General features: G+C 52.1%; 1 protein-coding gene across 1 annotated transcript in view; it reads right to left on the bottom strand.

The window, feature by feature from the left end:
* Positions 1 to 18,102, bottom strand: part of KCNN2 (potassium calcium-activated channel subfamily N member 2) — a 568,271-nt gene that overhangs the window by 74,157 nt on the left and 476,012 nt on the right. The window lies entirely within an intron of this gene.

An 18,102-nucleotide genomic window follows, 5' to 3' on the forward strand; every position in this document is an offset into this window, starting at 1 on the left:
ACAAGGAATGTGTGGTGAGTCATGACATGTGCACCTTCATGGCAAGGTGTGTGGGCTGGACTAGTGTAATGTCATGTGACCTGTGGCTCCAGTGTTCCGCTACCAGTCTCTGCAATCGGCATCCTACTTCTGCTGATGTGTGGGTGTATGTCACTTCTGTCTTGCGTCGGGCTGTTCACTTGCACTGGGACACAGCTATTCCCATGGCGTGGCATGGGGAGGTTCTCAATCACCGTGTGTGGCTGGGTCTTGGAAGGAGTGTCACCTTGCATCCATACGTGTCCTGGGCATGTAGCACATGCCTGACTCCCTATGTGGCATGTGTGTATTGGCAGATTTACATGTGCTCAGTAGACATGAGTTGTTCTCGTAGTGCACTCACTCTTCCTTGTCACTTCCAAATTACTGCAGAGCGCCTCCTGTTGCCCGAAGAATTCCAGACTTGGCCACCATGCAGGAGAATGACAGCATCCGGCTCTACCGCTTCACCCAACCGTTGATTCTGGAGCTGACGGCGAGACTGGCACCACACCTGCAACCGCAGCACAGGTATCCTACGGCACTGACACCCCAGCTGAAGGTAATGGCTGCCCTACATTTCCTTGCCACGGGTACCTTCCAATATACCATAGCTCATGTTGGTGGCATGTCCCAGAGCATGTTCAGCGGTGTGCTGCATGATTTCTTGGAGGCCATGTTGATTCACCTGGATGACTTCATCAAGTTCCCAACCCCTGAACAGATGACTGAGGTCAAGCGTGGATTCTATGCCCTGGGAGGGATGCCCCATGTCATTGGGTCCATAGATGGGACACATGTAGGTTTGGTACCACCACACGCACGGGAGGTGGCGTACCGCAATCGGAAGCACTACCACTCCATCAATGCCCTTGTGGTGTGTCTGTCCAACATGGTGATTTCACATGTCTGTGCTCGTTTTCCAGGATCAGCACACGATGCCTACATCATGAGGCGTAGCGGGATGCCTGATATGATGATGCAGCTGCGCAACGAACGTGCATGTGTTGTTGGTGGGTACAGTCTGTCTGTCCTGTATTCTGTTTGGCCGAGCAGCACTACCGCTTCGCCTGTTCTAACGATATCCATGTGCTTTCCATTTAGGGGACGCTGGCTATCCCAACATGCCTTGGCTGCTGACACCTCTCCGCAACCCCATCACGCCGGCCCAGCTCCGCTACAACACCGCCCATGGCCGGACAAGGCGAGTGATAGAGAGGACGTTTGGCATGCTGAAGAGCCGATTCCGGTGCCTCCACAAGACCGGCGGCGCACTCCCATATGCCCCGGCGAAGGTCTGCAAGATCTTCATGGTCTGCTGCATGCTGCACAACATGGCAGTTGAAAGAGCTGTGCCCCTCATCCTGGATCAAGATGACGAGGACCATCCACCCGTGGAGGACGAAGGGCTTGGCAATGGGGCTAGTGATGTGGAGGATGTGGAGCCGCAAGAGGACATCCGGACTCGGCTCATACGCGACTTCTTTGCTTAGTGGTGAGTACCAGGGTCTGAGTGTGCACGCATTGGTCCCCGTGTGGCATGCGTTGTGATGTGTGTCTCCACCTGCATGTATGGCACGTGGGTCAGAGGTGTGTGTGGGTGTGTCACTGGAGTGATGGTGGCAGTGATGGTAGTATTTCCCCAGACATAATTGTGACATAGCATGTTGTCATACATACATGTGTCGAGTACATGCACATGCAAGTGGCTGTGCTTCTTGTGGCTGACTTCTTGTGTGTCTCTCTTCCCCAGGTACCTGCGCATGCCGTTTGCTGGTTGCATTGTTGTGGCACTGCTATTCCTCATGGACATGGCATCGTGGGCTGACTCAGCGTTACAGGCACGGACACGTTTGGAAGTCTCCATGGGGTAAGGGATGCATCTGGGGTGTATGGGGTGTGGCAGTTGTTCACGATGTGTGCACACTGCCCCGGTCGGGGTTTGGGTCCTCTGCAGACATGTGGCATCCCCATGGGACACGACATGCAGCTGGGTACACCTGAATAGATGGGCTGCCTGGTTGTCAGTCATCAGTGATGGGATGGTGGATTGTGATGAAGGCATCAATGTGTGTGACACTGCCCTCGGACACATCCGGTTAACATTGTCTTGACATGGCGTGGGACTTCCACATCAGCGGATGTATGGTGTATGGCAGGCTCTCCGTGAGCAGCTGTGGGTATTTAGCTATTATCCGACACTTGTGTGCCAGTTCCATGGCTATCACGCATTTGTGCTGCAGAAGGGGGGTGCCAGTGTTGGAGCCACATGGTACTCCACATGATGTGTTCATGTGTACTTCAAGTTGCCTCTGCAATCCCAAACACATGACTATTAAAGGTGTCCCTATGCCTCCAAGGTGCCTCTTCTCAGTCAATGCTGGTGTGTTGCCACGGTGCATCCTGCATGTCTGGCATGGTATTCCCTGATTGTGGCTATGTGTCAATGTGTCGAGTGGCAAGATGCAAGCTGTGTGTGTGTGCTGAGACTGTGTAATGGGCATGATGTCCATGACTGTGTGGGTATTGTGACATGTGCCATCCCCATGCATCCAACGTTATCCATGACCCCATTCTCTGCATCCACCGGACTGAAGCTTGCAGGACATGGTTCTGCCACCTGTCTACACGTACCTGGGTGCCCCCCAGGACACGGGCCAGGATCCCTGACCTCTGCGCATGACTGTTGCTGTACTCAATGTGTCTGTCAGCACGGTTGTTCGGCCACCCCCTCAGCTGGTTCTGACCATCACGGGTGTGTATGGTGCTCCATGTCTGTCTTGCCTAGAAAACTGTGACCCATGTGTCCTGTGCCAGACTCAGGCCCCAGGGTGTGGATGGTTGAAGTGAACAGATGACTCAGGCATGTTTAGACTGTACAAGACACATGTTAGGTAATAATGCTACCAGCAGGCATCTACTCTTAATAGTGTGATTTATTATTGGGGGGGGGGGGCCAAGTGAGGGCCTTTCCGGGATTAGGGAATCCAAAGTTCAGTAGGGGAGTTGGTGTCCTTGCCATTGGAAATCCTCAGAGTCCATGCCACAGTCTTTGTCAACATTGGTCAGCCAGTGACCAGCAGGGCCATGTGGCAGAGAATGTCTCTTGATGCTGTGATGCTGTTGCTCCAGTGGGCCAGGTGCCAGGCCAGGTGTCCTGGGAGATGGTGATGTAGCAGCCACCCTCACGGTCCTTTCCGTGGACGACCCGGCTTCCTGCGGGGAACCTCAGCAGCAGGCCGTGACGACGTCTGGGATGCTCCGTCGGATGTTTCCTCCTCCTCCTCATGATCCCTCCCTGTGGGTGGTGATGTTCTCCGCCTTCTGGCACAGGGAGGGTCGGCCATGGTGTCGGCCATCCGACGGAGTTCAGCGTGAATCCCCTGGGACGCCGTCACTTGCTCAGCCTGTCTGTCCTCCATCCTCCGTTGGTGTAGCTGTAGACAGGCTATTAGCTCCGCATGTTGCTGGGCCTGCTGGACCTTGATCCCCTCGAGGACGGACACAACCTGGGCCATGCCCGTGGTGTCCTGCCGGTATGAGTCCAGGATGTTACGGACATGGGAAAATACCGGATCCCCAGCCAACTGGTCAGGCTCGCGCCTCCGCCGCTCTCCACTCCCACCACCCCTGCCCACTTGCGTCTGGCCTGCACTTGTGGGCACATGGGGTCTCCGGGACCCCTGAGGGGTGGCATTGGCGTTGTCGCCTGCCTCCTCCTGGGTGCCCGGGACACCGTGTCCCTCCTGGCGAGCCTGGCTGCATTGTGGTGTTGGGGCAGGGATCCTGGGTGTCTCCTGGGATGTGGCAGGAGTGGGGGTGGTGGTTGGCACGGTTGTACCTGACGCAGGTGCTGCAGGTGGTTGGACACCAGAGGGGCCAGGTCGGTCGGGGTCGTCCGCAGAGTGGTGAGAGTGGTCGCTGCCGGTGGGATCGGTCTCCTGCAGATCCGGGTCCTGTGAGTGTTCCCCCCCAGTGTTGGGGGGTGCAGCACGACGTTGACCTGTGTGTGAGAGAGACAATGTTACTTTTGATCCATGCAACATCCATGTTGCATCCGTTACAAAGTTGGCACATTTCCTCTTGGAATTAGGATCTGTCTTGCATTCCACTCACAGTGCACTTGTGCATGTGTGTGTCCCTTGGGCACCAATTTGGCCCCTTTAACTATGTGTGGCACAGTCTTACTTGCTGCGTCAAGTGTGACTGCAGTCAGCAGTGGAGTGTGCATGTGTGCCGAGCTATGCGTTTGCGCCTTCCTTGTAGCACTGTACATGTGCACATGGAGTGGATCCACACACTCATATGATGCAGGTGGCTGTCCTTGTGCTCGTGTACAGGTTGTAACATGGCCCTGCGTTTTGCCATGATGAAGAGGGGGGGTTCTGGCACTGGGCACCCTTGTCTACATGCACGCAGTCCACCTGCTGACGAGCAGACATTCCCACACACCAAAGGACTGATTTGCTCTCCCTGTGTCTCCCTCCTTCTCTGTCCCCCTCTCCCTCCCTCTCTGTCCCCCTCTCCCTCCCTCTGTGTCCCCCTCTCCCTCCCTCTGTGTCCCCCTCTCCCTCCCTCTGTGTCCCCCTCTCCCTCCCTCTGTGTGTCAGCCTCCTCCCTCTGTCCATCTTCCTGTGTCTCCCTCCCTCTCAGTCCCCCTCTCCCTCCCTCTGTGTCCCCCTCTCCCTCCCTCCGTGTGTCACCCTCTGTCACCTTGGCCCAGCTTCCTGGGCACACACTGTTAGCAGATCTTTGAGTGGCCCTTGGCCTGTTGATGTGAGTTTGTTTCTGATCTCCAGGCACCCATTTTGTCTGCTGTGTGTCTGTGCGCTGCTGCTGTGGTGGTGTGTGCTGCCACTCTTTCACACTGTTGGCTGTTCATTAGCTGCTGGCATGTGCAAAACAGTGCCTTCACCCCCATGTGTTGATGCAAGGCATCCGCCATTTGCTGGCAAGTCATTCCTGTGTTGGGACACAGTGTTTGTCTGGCTGTGACCTAGGCCATATGGGCAGAGGGCATTGTTGTCTGCTTTGGAGTCGCACTATGTGATTCTTGGTGCCCACACTCCCGCCATCCGGGTTACCGTGTCATGTGTTGTTGTCTTCTGTGGCCTGTGACTTGACATTGTCCAGCTGGGTGCATGGGGCATGGTGGCAGCAGTGGCATGTGCCTGCTCATGGAGTGTGGTTGAGTCATGCGATGGCTTGTGGTGGTTGCGTGCCTGTTAGTAATTTTGTTTGTGGTTGCAGTTCCCCCCATGTGAGGTGCGTTGTTTGTGTACTCACCCGGGTCTCGGAGTCCTTCTACTCCTTCAACTGCCTCCACCGGCAGTATGGCCATCACCCTCTCCTCCCAGGGATGGTAGTGTACGGGTCTGCGGGAGGGCCCTCCTCCGGTGGCGTTGGCCTGGTCGTGTTCCTCCTGTCTCTTGGCTCTGACCCTCCTCCGCAGATCGTACCACCTGTTCTGGCAATCCTGCTTGGTCCTCCTGGTGTCCGCAACAGCATTCACAGCATCGACGATGGTCTGCCACATGGCTGTTTTGGCTGCCTGGCTGGTGCTTCTGACCAATGTTCCAAAGATCTGTGGCTCGACTCTGAGGATTTGATCAACAAGGACCTCCAACTCTCGGTGACTGAACTTTGGATTCTTGGTAGTGGGCATGGTGAGGGGTGTGGGTGGGGATGGTGTGGGTGTGGGGGTGTGTGGATGTTGGGGGGGGGTGTGGATGGTTGTGTGTGTGTGTGAATGTGATGAGAGGGTGTTTGTGAGGGTGGTCGTGTGAAGGTGTGCAAGTGTAAGATGTGGTGTCGCTTGTAGTCTGGTTCTGTGGTGTCTGGCAGCAGTGGGTCTGTTGCAAAGGCTCATGGTTTGTGTGTGTGGGCCCTTTTTATTGGTCCATGGGTGGGTGTGGCAGTGTTTGAATTTTGGGTGGGTGTGTTATAAGGAGTGGTGGTGTATTGGGCCTCTGTTTGTTTTTGACAGTTGCAGGTCAGTGATTGTGTTATTTTAGTGGTTGTTGGCCATGTTTAGTGGCTGTGTGCCTTTCGAATGGTGTATTGTTGAGTTTTTTTGTTTTGTCCTTGTTGTGTACGTGCGTTTTGAGCGTGTGTACGGTGTGTACATGGGCCATTTGGTTGTACGATTTGGTCCTTGTGTGTGGCTTTGCACGACTCGTACATGCGGTTGTGATGTTGGGGCATGGGGTGCGCTCCGTACTTAGGTGGTTGTGTTGGGGGTGCGCCAGGAACGTACTGGGGTGGGGGTACGACTGGAACGTACTGGGGTGTACATGGACGGTGGTACGACACGTACAGGGGTGGGGGGGTGTACATTGACGGTGGTACGACACGTACTGGGGTGGGGGTACGACTGGAACGTACTGGGGTGTACATGGACGGTGGTACGACACGTACAGGGGTGGGGGGGTGTACATTGACGGTGGTACGACACGTACTGGGGTGGGGGTACGACTGGAACGTACTGGGGTGTACATGGACGGTGGTACGACACGTACAGGGGTGGGGGGGTGTACATTGACGGTGGTACGACACGTACTGGGGTGGGGGTACGACTGGAACGTACTGGGGTGTACATGGACGGTGGTACGACACGTACAGGGGTGGGGGGGTGTACATTGACGGTGGTACGACACGTACAGGGGTGGGGGGGTGTACATTGACGGTGGTACGACACGTACAGGGGTGGGGGGGTGTACATTGACGGTGGTACGACACGTACTGGGGTGGGGGTACGACTGGAACGTACTGGGGTGTACATGGACGGTGGTACGACACGTACAGGGGTGGGGGGGTGTACATTGACGGTGGTACGACACGTACTGGGGTGGGGGTACGACTGGAACGTACTGGGGTGTACATGGACGGTGGTACGACACGTACAGGGGTGGGGGGGTGTACATTGACGGTGGTACGACACGTACTGGGGTGGGGGTACGACTGGAACGTACTGGGGTGTACATGGACGGTGGTACGACACGTACAGGGGTGGGGGGGTGTAAATTGACGGTGGTACGACACGTACAGGGGTGGGGGGGTGTACATTGACGGTGGTACGACACGTACAGGGGTGGGGGGGTGTACATTGACGGTGGTACGACACGTACTGGGGTGGGGGTACGACTGGAACGTACTGGGGTGTACATGGACGGTGGTACGACACGTACAGGGGTGGGGGGGTGTACATTGACGGTGGTACGACACGTACTGGGGTGGGGGTACGACTGGAACGTACTGGGGTGTACATGGACGGTGGTACGACACGTACAGGGGTGGGGGGGTGTACATTGACGGTGGTACGACACGTACTGGGGTGGGGGTACGACTGGAACGTACTGGGGTGTACATGGACGGTGGTACGACACGTACAGGGGTGGGGGGGTGTACATTGACGGTGGTACGACACGTACTGGGGTGGGGGTAGGACTGGAACGTACTGGGGTGTACATGGACGGTGGTACAACACGTACAGGGGTGGGGGGGTGTACATTGACGGTGGTACGACACGTACTGGGGTGGGGGTACGACTGGAACGTACTGGGGTGTACATGGACGGTGGTACGACACGTACAGGGGTGGGGGGGTGTACATTGACGGTGGTACGACACGTACAGGGGTGGGGGGGTTTACATTGACGGTGGTACGACACGTACAGGGGTGGGGGGGTGTACATTGACGGTGGTACGACACGTACAGGGGTGGGGGGGTGTACATTGACGGTGGTACGACACGTACTGGGGTGGGGGGGTGTACATTGACGGTGGTACGACACGTACTGGGGTGGGGGTACGACTGGAACGTACTGGGGTGTACATGGACGGTGGTACGACACGTACAGGGGTGGGGGGGTGTACATTGACGGTGGTACGACACGTACAGGGGTGGGGGGGTGTACATAGACGGTGGTACGACACGTACAGGGGTGGGGGGGTGTACATTGACGGTGGTACGACACGTACAGGGGTGGGGGGGTGTACATAGACGGTGGTACGACACGTACAGGGGTGGGGGGGTGTACATTGACGGTGGTACGACACGTACAGGGGTGGGGGGGTGTACATTGACGGTGGTACGACACGTACTGGGGTGGGGGTACGACTGGAACGTACTGGGGTGTAGGTAGACGGGGCTGTGACACGTACTGGGGTGGGGGTGTGGCTCGAACGTACTGGGGTGTAGGTACACGGGGGGTACGACACGTACTGGGGTGGGGGTGCAACTGGAACGTACTGGGGTGTACATAGACGGTGGTACGACACGTACAGGGGTGGGGGGGTTTACATTGACGGTGGTACGACACGTACTGGGGTGGGGGTACGACTGGAACGTACTGGGGTGTACATAGACGGGTGGGGGTATACATATACGGGGGGTACGTGTCGGACGTACGGGGGCTGGGGGGAGTGTTGGGCGCGTATGCGGGCACATGTCTCCATGGTTGCTATTGGTGTTCGGTGCGGACAGTGTTTTTTCCATACGGTTGTAGGCTCGGACGCACGGGATGGATCGTGATTCCTCGGTCGGACTTGGATTTTTACGTTTGTAAGGTAAATCGTCCGAGGACGTGTCGGACACGTTTTCCGACCCGAGGACGTGTGGGGAATGATTCCCGGTGCGGGTCGTATGGACTTTTTACCATGCGAATCGTGATTGCCAGTTCGTACGGCATTTGTACGATTCGTACGGTAAAAAGACCCGATACGAGTCGCACGGGGGAATTTTTTGCCGGATCGTGATCGGCACCTATGTTTCTGGGTCCACAAAACGATGACGACCCCAAAGAATTTTCTTCAGTGTTTAAATACTTCCAAGGCTGGAGCTTTTGTGCAATAGCTGGAAGTGCAAGACTCTCATGGGGCTGGTTCTATGGCTGTATTTTCTTCAGCTTGAATGTGTATATAAAAGGCACTGACACGTTATGTTTGATTTAAATGCGGGGGTATGGCCAAGATGGCAGACGCACACTAGTGAGCTCCGAGGCTGGCCAGAATATAATCCTTCTTATATCCTCCCCATTCAGCTGCGAACTAACCATCATCACTGTCCAGGCTGTCTGCCTTGCTGGAGGGCTCAATCTGATGGGGAAACGAACGTGAGTTGCCTCTGTGTTGCGGCCCTACAAGTGAAAAGCTGTATGGAGGAAGTACCTAATGCACGGCCTTCGACAGCACAGTCCAGTTCGAGAGACGATATGAGGACCAAACCGCAGTGGAGCAGTGAAGACGGACAGCCCCTTCCAGCTTGCTTGGGGCATCTCGGGGGGATGCTTGTTGGCCATTGCATGAGGAGTCCTCGTCTCAATCAAGGCCTGGGCCCTGGGTAGATTCGTGGGGACATGCTACAACATGCGGGTGCCCCTCGCTTGGTTGTATAAAAGCCGAAGGGGGCTTTGTACTTAGAGGATTGGCGGCGTCACATCGGAGCTGGCTAGGTGGTGGAGATGGTTTTCACTGTTCTGTGAGAGAGGTGTGTGGACCCGGGGCTGCCCGCACCCATTGTGCGTATGAGCCACTGAACACCGCATTACAGCCGGCTCGGAGAGGGGCTGACGAGCCACACACCTACGGTGTACGTCTGCCTGGGGACCTGAGGTGACCTAATTGCTGCAGTATTCCCCACTTCTGGCCCATTATGAGATGCTCTTTATGCAGTGGACGTCGAGGTGCCTGTGACAGGCCCGCTGCCTGCCTGCTTCAACTTGGATCATACTGGGACAGACTGATAGGGAGGCCTCCCCTCTTTTGGTTTCCTCGAGGACCCTGGCTGCTTGGGATCAGACAAAGACCTGCTGGGGGTGGAGGACAGTGGCGTCCTACATAACCTCCAGGCCACACAACATACTGCTGCTTTTTTAGAGACTGCTTGCCTCTGAGGGCCTGCACATTCTGTATTTTTCTTGCTGAGCAGTTGCTTATATGCATGTTTCCCAACTGAGCTGCCTCCCACAGCAGACGCACACTCCTCCGGCTATATGAGGCTTGTTAGCCTCTGAGATGCAAGGGACTGTGCTGCTATCCCGCAGTAGGAGGACTGCTTTGATCAGGTGGTCCTTGGATTGCCTCTGTCACACTGAGCATACCATCAGGGGCCCCTGACACTGACATTGACAAACGTCGAAGACCTGTCGATCAGCATCCCTAGATGTGAGTGCCCATTGCCTGCTGTAAGACATTGAGCGGCAGGCTCTGCAAGGGCCCACTTTCTGCTCCTCTATCGATGGCAGTCGGTACTCGGCGCTGTGAAGATTCAACAGGCCCACTGCTTTCTCGGTCTATTTGAGGGGGCCGAGCTGCAAGATATAATGATGGTGAAACCCAAGTCAACTAAGTCTCTGACGCAGGACATTGGTGGCCCTGCGCCACCCTCTGTTTTCCTCAGACCGTGCACTAGAAACTCTGACTCACCTCAAAGCTATTCTTCATGTACACTCCACCCAATTTCATAAAGTTCTTCATGCAATCCTAGACAGTAAAACATCAATGGAAACAAAAATTGCCATAGTTTCCCTCGATGTAAATTTTTAAGGGCCGATCATTGAAAATTATCTGACCGGGTGGATGAAGCAGAGTATACCTTGACAACCTCGTGACCTATGGTACAAGAGTGGCAGGCACAACTGAAAATCATGAGGAAGGAGGTGGCCTCTTTGCACCACAGTGCAGAAGATTCTGAAGGGTGCTCTAGGCACAATAATGTCTGCCTGCTGGGATTTCCTGAACAATGAGAGTGCCCCAGTGCAGAGCTCTTTACTGAAAACTGGCTGAAGGAAATGATGCTGGCAGGAAGGTTGCCTAAACTCTTCTCAGTGAAAGGGGGACATCGGATACTGGGTAGACTGCCCCCTCTGTAGTCCATTGTTGCCTGACTTCTTAATTATTGGGACCGTGATTTGGAACTGCAGCAGTTCTGGGTGAAGGGCCATTGGTAGTATGAGAATGCGTACCCTGAATTTACAGTGGTAGTGCAATGTCTTCGTGGATCCTAGTCGAGGGTCGAGCAACACCTCCGAGAGTTGGACCATAAATATGTCCTTTTATTACCAGCGAGACTCAAGATAGTGGATGGTAAAACGACTCATATCTTCTCCGCTCCAGACGATGTGTGGACTGGGCTACAAGTCAAGGGACTGGCTTAGACTCCTCCCGAGGATGGTGCCTTAACCTTGATGATGAAAGCGGAGATCCGTCAAGGCCGCCCCATTCGAGACCAGGCGATGACAGAGCAAGCAATGGTGGTGAAAAAGGCCTTGCAGCACAATAAGAATCCCTTTTCCCTTTTGCATATGGAGCAGTCATCGGAATCTGGCTCGGACATGGGGGGATCTGGGGCTTCGATAACTGGTGTCCAACATTGCTCGAAGATCACACCACAGTCAGCAGATGGCTTGTAGAGCACACTTGTCTGGGCCCCACATATGTCAACTCACATACTTCGACTGCTAGCAAGATTGGGCATTCTCAAGATAAGCCTCTGCGCTTTAAGCGGGCTGGATGATGAGGCCTTCGAGTCTGGCTCATACCATGGAGCAACTGGGCAATAGTTATTCCACGCTCCCCAGAGTTTCCAAAGTGGACATGTTTCGCTCATTGAACAGTTTATTTAGATCTTGGTTATTTGTAAGGGGTATATGGCTGGGGACTTGAAGGTCACCTGAACTGGGGGGGATGCAATTGTTATGTTGGTTTTGTTCTTTTACTTTTGTTTTTATGGAGCTGTTGTATGCAATGGGGCATAGTTGCTGTGTATATCAGTAGTGGGGAGGGTTGCAATGCACAAGTATGGACAACATTGGACATAGAGTACATGAAGACTTGGGACACCAGTTTGTTGTTTAGTACCCACATAACCATTACATGTCTTGGGTGCAAGCACAAATAGTCTTGCCCCACAATTTAATGTGATAATATCGAATATTGAATCTATGCCTACCTCAAGCATGGTCAAACATAGATTGCTATGGTGCAGAAGACACACCTGACACTCAGAGAACTCCAAAATGTTAGCGCGATGTGGCGGGAGAGGTGTATGGCACATTCACATAGGCAAATGCACAAGAAGGGCGTGGCCTAGCTAACACTATTAGTGGTTTATGCACCAAAATCCAATCAATCAGATTTCTTTGACGCACTTACCCCATAGCTTTACTGGGATCCGCATGTGCCTAGTCTTTGGGGTTGATACTTTAATTGTGTGCTGGGTGTGCACTCGGATCGTTCTTTCCCTCCCTTGAGCAATGTGACGTGCATGAGAACAATGCAACACTTTCACAATTGGATGAACAAACAGTGTTTATACGATGTGTGGTGCTTGGGGCATCCGGCAGACCATGAATATTCTTTTTTTCCCCATTCCATGACAACCACACCAGGCTGGACTTAATTCTATGTACTGACCGACTGGGGACACAGGTTATCCGCTCAGAGTATCTCACCCATACTTTATCGGACCATTGTCTGTTACAATTATTTCTGCAATGGGGCAGACCATGCTTCAGGATTCTCACCTCAAGACTGAGGAACTGCTTGATCCCCCCATTTAGGGAAGATCTATCAAAGTGCATCACTTAATTTTTTTTACCTCAACATGGGGTTCACCTCGTCCAGGGCTCTGGAATGGGATGTGTACAAAGTGATTGTAAGGAGTCATTGCATGCTGCCACATGGGGGGGGGGGGTGGTCTGCCGTGTACTGCAGGATGAATTGATGGTGATACAGAGGGAGCTACGCTTATTGGAAAGGGAGATGGCTAATCGCAGGGCAGGGGCTGAGCGTCTCCAGCAACTCCACAAACAGTATAGGGAGGCAGAAACATGATTGGTAACGCACTATTATAAGCGTAGCCTGACCATGTTGCATGCCAAGGGAGACCAGTTAGGCTGATTTTGGCGTGGCTGGTCAAGGTAACCAGCAGCATGCTCCAACTGGGGTTATTAGATGCGCAGATGGATCGCTGATAATCATGCCGGCTGGTATTTATAATGCCTTTTGGGATTACTATCACACTTTGAACAGAGTTAGGAATGCCCCCTCTCCTGCTCTCATGTATGGATTCTTAAGTGGGATACTGCTGCCTCACCTGAACCCACTCAGAGTGCTGTCCTAGATGAGCCAATTCAGTTGGAAGAGGTAAGGGCAGCCATAGCTCAATTTGCCCGAAACAAGACTCCTGGCACAGATGGATTACCAATTGAGTAAAAAGAAGCATTTTCAGCACTAACTACCCAACCTCTCTTGGACGTGTCTAATGAAGCCAAGTTGAACGGCCAGCTGCCAGATTTGCTGTGCGAGGCACTGATTGTGGTCTTCCTCAGACCGGGTGGCGACTGTTAGATATGCGTCATAACACCCGTTATCCCTCCTTAACCCTGACTGTAAAGTCCTGGGAAAGGTGCTAGCAAACAGACTGCTTCCAATATTACGTAACCTGGTGCATGCTGATCAATTGGGATTTATCCCTGGGTGCAGTACCTTCCTCAATGTGTGGTGGCTCTTACAGCTCATTCACGATACCCCGCCTGTGGCACACAGCAGAGTGGCGGTGCACCTCAACATTTAAAAAAGCTTTTGACACCCTGGGCTGGGAAATTTTGTTGATGACCCTTGAGAGCATGGGATTTAGGCCGGAGTTTCTGGGCTGGATTTGCATGCTGTATTCAAACCTAATGGCTAGAGTTAAGATGGGCCAGCTGATTTCAAACAGCCTCCCCATCCAAAGAGGTACCACACATGGGTACCCCTTATCACCATTTGTTTTCACAATCGCCATGGAGCTGCTAGCTTGCCGCTTGCACACGCGAGCACAAGACTTCTTACGCAACGTCGGGACCTTCCTTCTGGGCCTGTAGTGTTTGTTAGACAAATTTGGGACTAGTCACAGGGTTAATTAGCCCAAATCATGCCTTTTCCCTTTAACTCCAACTCCTGTGCTTCATAGTGATACTTCGCTGGAACATTGGCTCAAATGATAACACAATACATTCAAATATTTTGGCATTCAAATATACCATGCTGACAGAGACCTCAGGGAGTGCAACGTGGGTAGGGTGCTAAGAATGATTCGGGGATCCCTCTCCTCATGGAATTCGCTGCCCCTCTTCTCACTGGGGCGGGTGGAGATTGCTAAAATGTTTGTGCTGCCCAGACTCGTGTATTTTGTCGCAGAACATCCGCTCGTGCTCCCCAAGTGCTTTTTTCTGGAGTTGGATGGTCGCCTGCTGGAACAGTTATGGCGGGCGTGTCACCGTCAGGTGGCTCTCGCCATTGCACAAAGACCCCTGCTTCATGGAGGACTCGGTGTGCCAAACTTTGAAATGTGTTATGTGGCGGTATAGTTACAATGGTCGCTGTGCTGGTTAGATGCTACTGTCTGACGGATGTTGGCAAAATGAGTGTTTATAACTGGCTGAGGGATCGAGATTGTCTGCCACAATGGATATCCGGCCTGATGGCAACGGCGCTGGTGTGCTGGCTGCTGTTTGTGTATGGCAAAAGCCCACATTTTCCTTACTCGCAGTCCATGGTACTGGAGCAATTGCCGGGCATTCAAGAATTGGCTGCTAGATACGATTTGACTCTATGGAGGGTGACAGGGATTGACAGAATAGGAGACCTCCTTCCCGAGGGAACCTTTATGACCTTTCAGGACATAATTGACACATATGCCATGAATGCAGTCTAATTCTTGACTTACCATGCCATCCAGTGCATACAGGGGGCCACTTGGGAGCCCATAATGCATGCTCTCCTTATGCATGGTGGTGCGTGCCGAGAGATCTCCACGTTGTACTTGGCGCTAAGGTCTGGAGCTATAGAGGACATGCGGAAGGCGATGGCTAGGTGGAACAGTGTCCTCCCACAACCATTGATGGACAAGGCTTGGGCACAGGCACTTCAACATGTGAAGGACATGTCTCAGAATCCTAGATTCTGTTTTATGCGATTTAATTACACACACCACACACCACACATATTTATCTCCCCAACGCACTAAGCACATGTTCCCTGCGTCCACACCCATGTGCCCGCAGTGCAGACTGGAGGTCTACTTTTTTTTTTAATCACATGGTATGGGAGTGCCTGCCATTGCAGCTGACAAGGGCGGAGGTAACAGCTGCCGCAGCGGAATTGGCAGGACACATCTTGAGTCTCACTCCACATTCCTGTCACCTGGGCCTTTGTCCCATGGCCAAGGGGGGCAAACATTTACATAGGTTTATAGACCTTGCACTTGTACTCTTTATATGACAAATTGCAATGTCGTGGAAGGAGCCCTCTATCCTGGACACACAGAACTGGATGCTCACACTTCTGCAGTGGGCATGCGTGTAGGCTAATACACCACATTCACTCTGCGCTCGGCGATTCGGCAGAGTAGGGGGGGCTAGGACACTTACATTGCAACTATTGATGCCAAAAATGACATCCGCCCACCCTGAAAGAGACACCCCAGAATAATCATGGGTCTAACCAGGGGCTGAACCCACAGCTGCACTTTTCTCGCATTCTTCTACCACATGGTAGTCTCCATGCTCCCCGGTGCAGTGAGTGGTGACATAGTGTTGACATCAGCACCAACTCCCGATAGATATGATGCTGGGGCTGAGACAATCACAGGTACTACTATCGGGATCACAGACTATTCCTTGTTCCTCTGTTGTGCAAGAAAGACCCCAAACCTGTTGTATATGTGCTTCGCACCACCCTTACTGATCTGTGATTGTTTCTTTACTGTCTATCTTTTGTAACTGATTAGATGTTATTGCTCATTTTCAATGACTTTGTTTTCCACGTATGTATACAGAATGCCATTGATTATGCATTGTATGATTTTCGAATGTCTCCTTTGTTGTAGCTGATAAACAATAAAAACAAATTTGAAAAACAAACATGTTTGATTTGAACGCTTTATTAACTATTTATGATTGACAATGGTTGTTTAGTAATATTGAAATGCTTTATTAACCATGATTGCTGCATTTACACATGGTTATTATTGATTACATGAAATTATAGTGTTCTTAACATGTGGTTTCTTGGTCTTTTAATATTGTGAACCTTTGAAAAAGGCAATAGGCTTGTTTACACTACCCCCCAATATTGTGATATTATGTCTGGTGTAGGTGGGAGCAGAAGTATTGTGATTTTGAGGGTCATGGCCCTTTTGGAGTCAGATGTGATTTCATAATGTCATCTAAGGTATTTCCTATCTGCCTTACGTATATATTTTTTTAATTAATGTGTAGCATTTAATAGAGTGTGTGTAAGAAATGTACTTTTCTGTTTTCTTAAGAAAAAGCATTGACTGGAGAATCATTTATTGTGTTGTTATTGCGTGCCAGCCCACAGCTCTTTTTTTAAGTAGGCCTTGGACTGCTCTGCTTCGCTACTCTGAGAGAGTCAAGGGCTACAATGGGGTGCTTGGTTCTTGTGGACCTATTACATGCACAAGCCACACATCCTGCACAACTAATAACCCAATTTTCTACATCGATGAATATTTAGAAAAAGAAAAATCAACCTAAAGCTTACAATTCTTTACCAGAAACTTATTAATTTTTACCTCTCCATTAGTTCTCACAAGCATGTGTTGTCTTTTGATGAATGATGAATGGTACAACCTTTTGAAAATAATAGAGGCTTTTTGGAGCTTGGCGTACCTTTGTGTCGGTTCCGGTGAGCTGTGCTGCGAAGCTTGGTGGGGATTTGCATCTTTTCGCGTTGGGTTCAATGGAGTTGGGTGGCGAAACATTGCAGGCCTTTGCGTTGCTCGGCATCGATTTTGATGAGGCTAGAAGCTTTGCTGCAAGGCTTCCTGTCGGTTGTGATTAGGACCACAGCTGAGCTTGTCAGAAGAACCTTAAGGCTCACTTCCAAGGGTCCAGGACTGGGGTGGCACCACTTGAGAGGGCAGAGCTCATAGATAGCAGAGTCCAGGGGCTGAGTTCAAGGTTGTTGGAAGCCTGTTATGTTCCGGATGCTTCTGATTAGGAGGCCAGCCAACTAGCCCTTGGTGTCATTCTGGGAATCTGGGTTCAGAGTTGCAGGTCAAGTCCTTCAAACATCAGAACGTTCAAAAGGGCACCGCCACACTGGTCCTCAACATCCCCCGCTGCAGCCACATCATACAACACCTCTGACAACTCCACTGGCTCCCTGTCAACAAGAGAATCACCTTCAAGCTCCTCACACATGCCTACAAAGCTCTCCACAACATAGGACCAGTATACCTGAACCACTGCCTCGCATTCCACGTTCCTGCCAGACAACTCTGTTCTGCCCATCGCGCCCTAGCCCTCGTCACCAGGACCCACAAGACCAGAACTGGAGGAAGTTCCTTCTCCTACCTCGCCGCCAACACGTGGATCACCCTGCCCCTCCACCTCAGGCAATCCGTGTCGCTGACCCAATTCAAGAAGGACCTCAGACCTGACTCTTCAAATGATCCTCCACACCCAGAAGCACCAGCAGCCCACTACCCCCAGTGCCTTGAGACCCTCACGGGTGAGTAGTCACACTTTACAAACCCCTCATTGATTGATTGATTGAGTCCTTCTCACCCAGGCAAGAGCGCAGCAGATGGCAGGCCAGCACAGCAAGGTCATTTACAATCCACCTTCAATATGAATTAGGATTTGTTATTACAATTCCAAAGACACCAAACATGAGCTGGTTACTTGCTCCCATTTGGAAATTGCAGCTTATTAAATGCAATAAGGTAACTCCAATGTTGTCATATGGCAGAGGTAGGCCTTGCAATAGTAAAAAAACTAATTTAAGACTTTTCCACTACTAGGACATGTAAAACTTAAAAGTACAGGTCTTATGTTTTCAATAAATTACACGTTGCCCTCTGGGCTGTCCAGGGCCTACCCTAGGAGTGACTTATATGTATTAAAAAGGAAGGTTTGGGCCTGGCAAAAGGTTTATTTTGCCAGGTCGAAATGGCAGTGTAAAACTGCACAGACAAACACTGCACTAGCAAGCCTAAGACATGCTTAAAGGGCTACTTAATTGGGTTGCACAATCAGTGCTGCAGGCCCACTAGTAGCAATTACTTTACCTAGGC

This window comes from Triturus cristatus, chromosome 2_1 (assembly GCF_964204655.1).
Source record: "Triturus cristatus chromosome 2_1, aTriCri1.1, whole genome shotgun sequence".
NCBI lineage: Eukaryota > Metazoa > Chordata > Amphibia > Caudata > Salamandridae > Triturus > Triturus cristatus.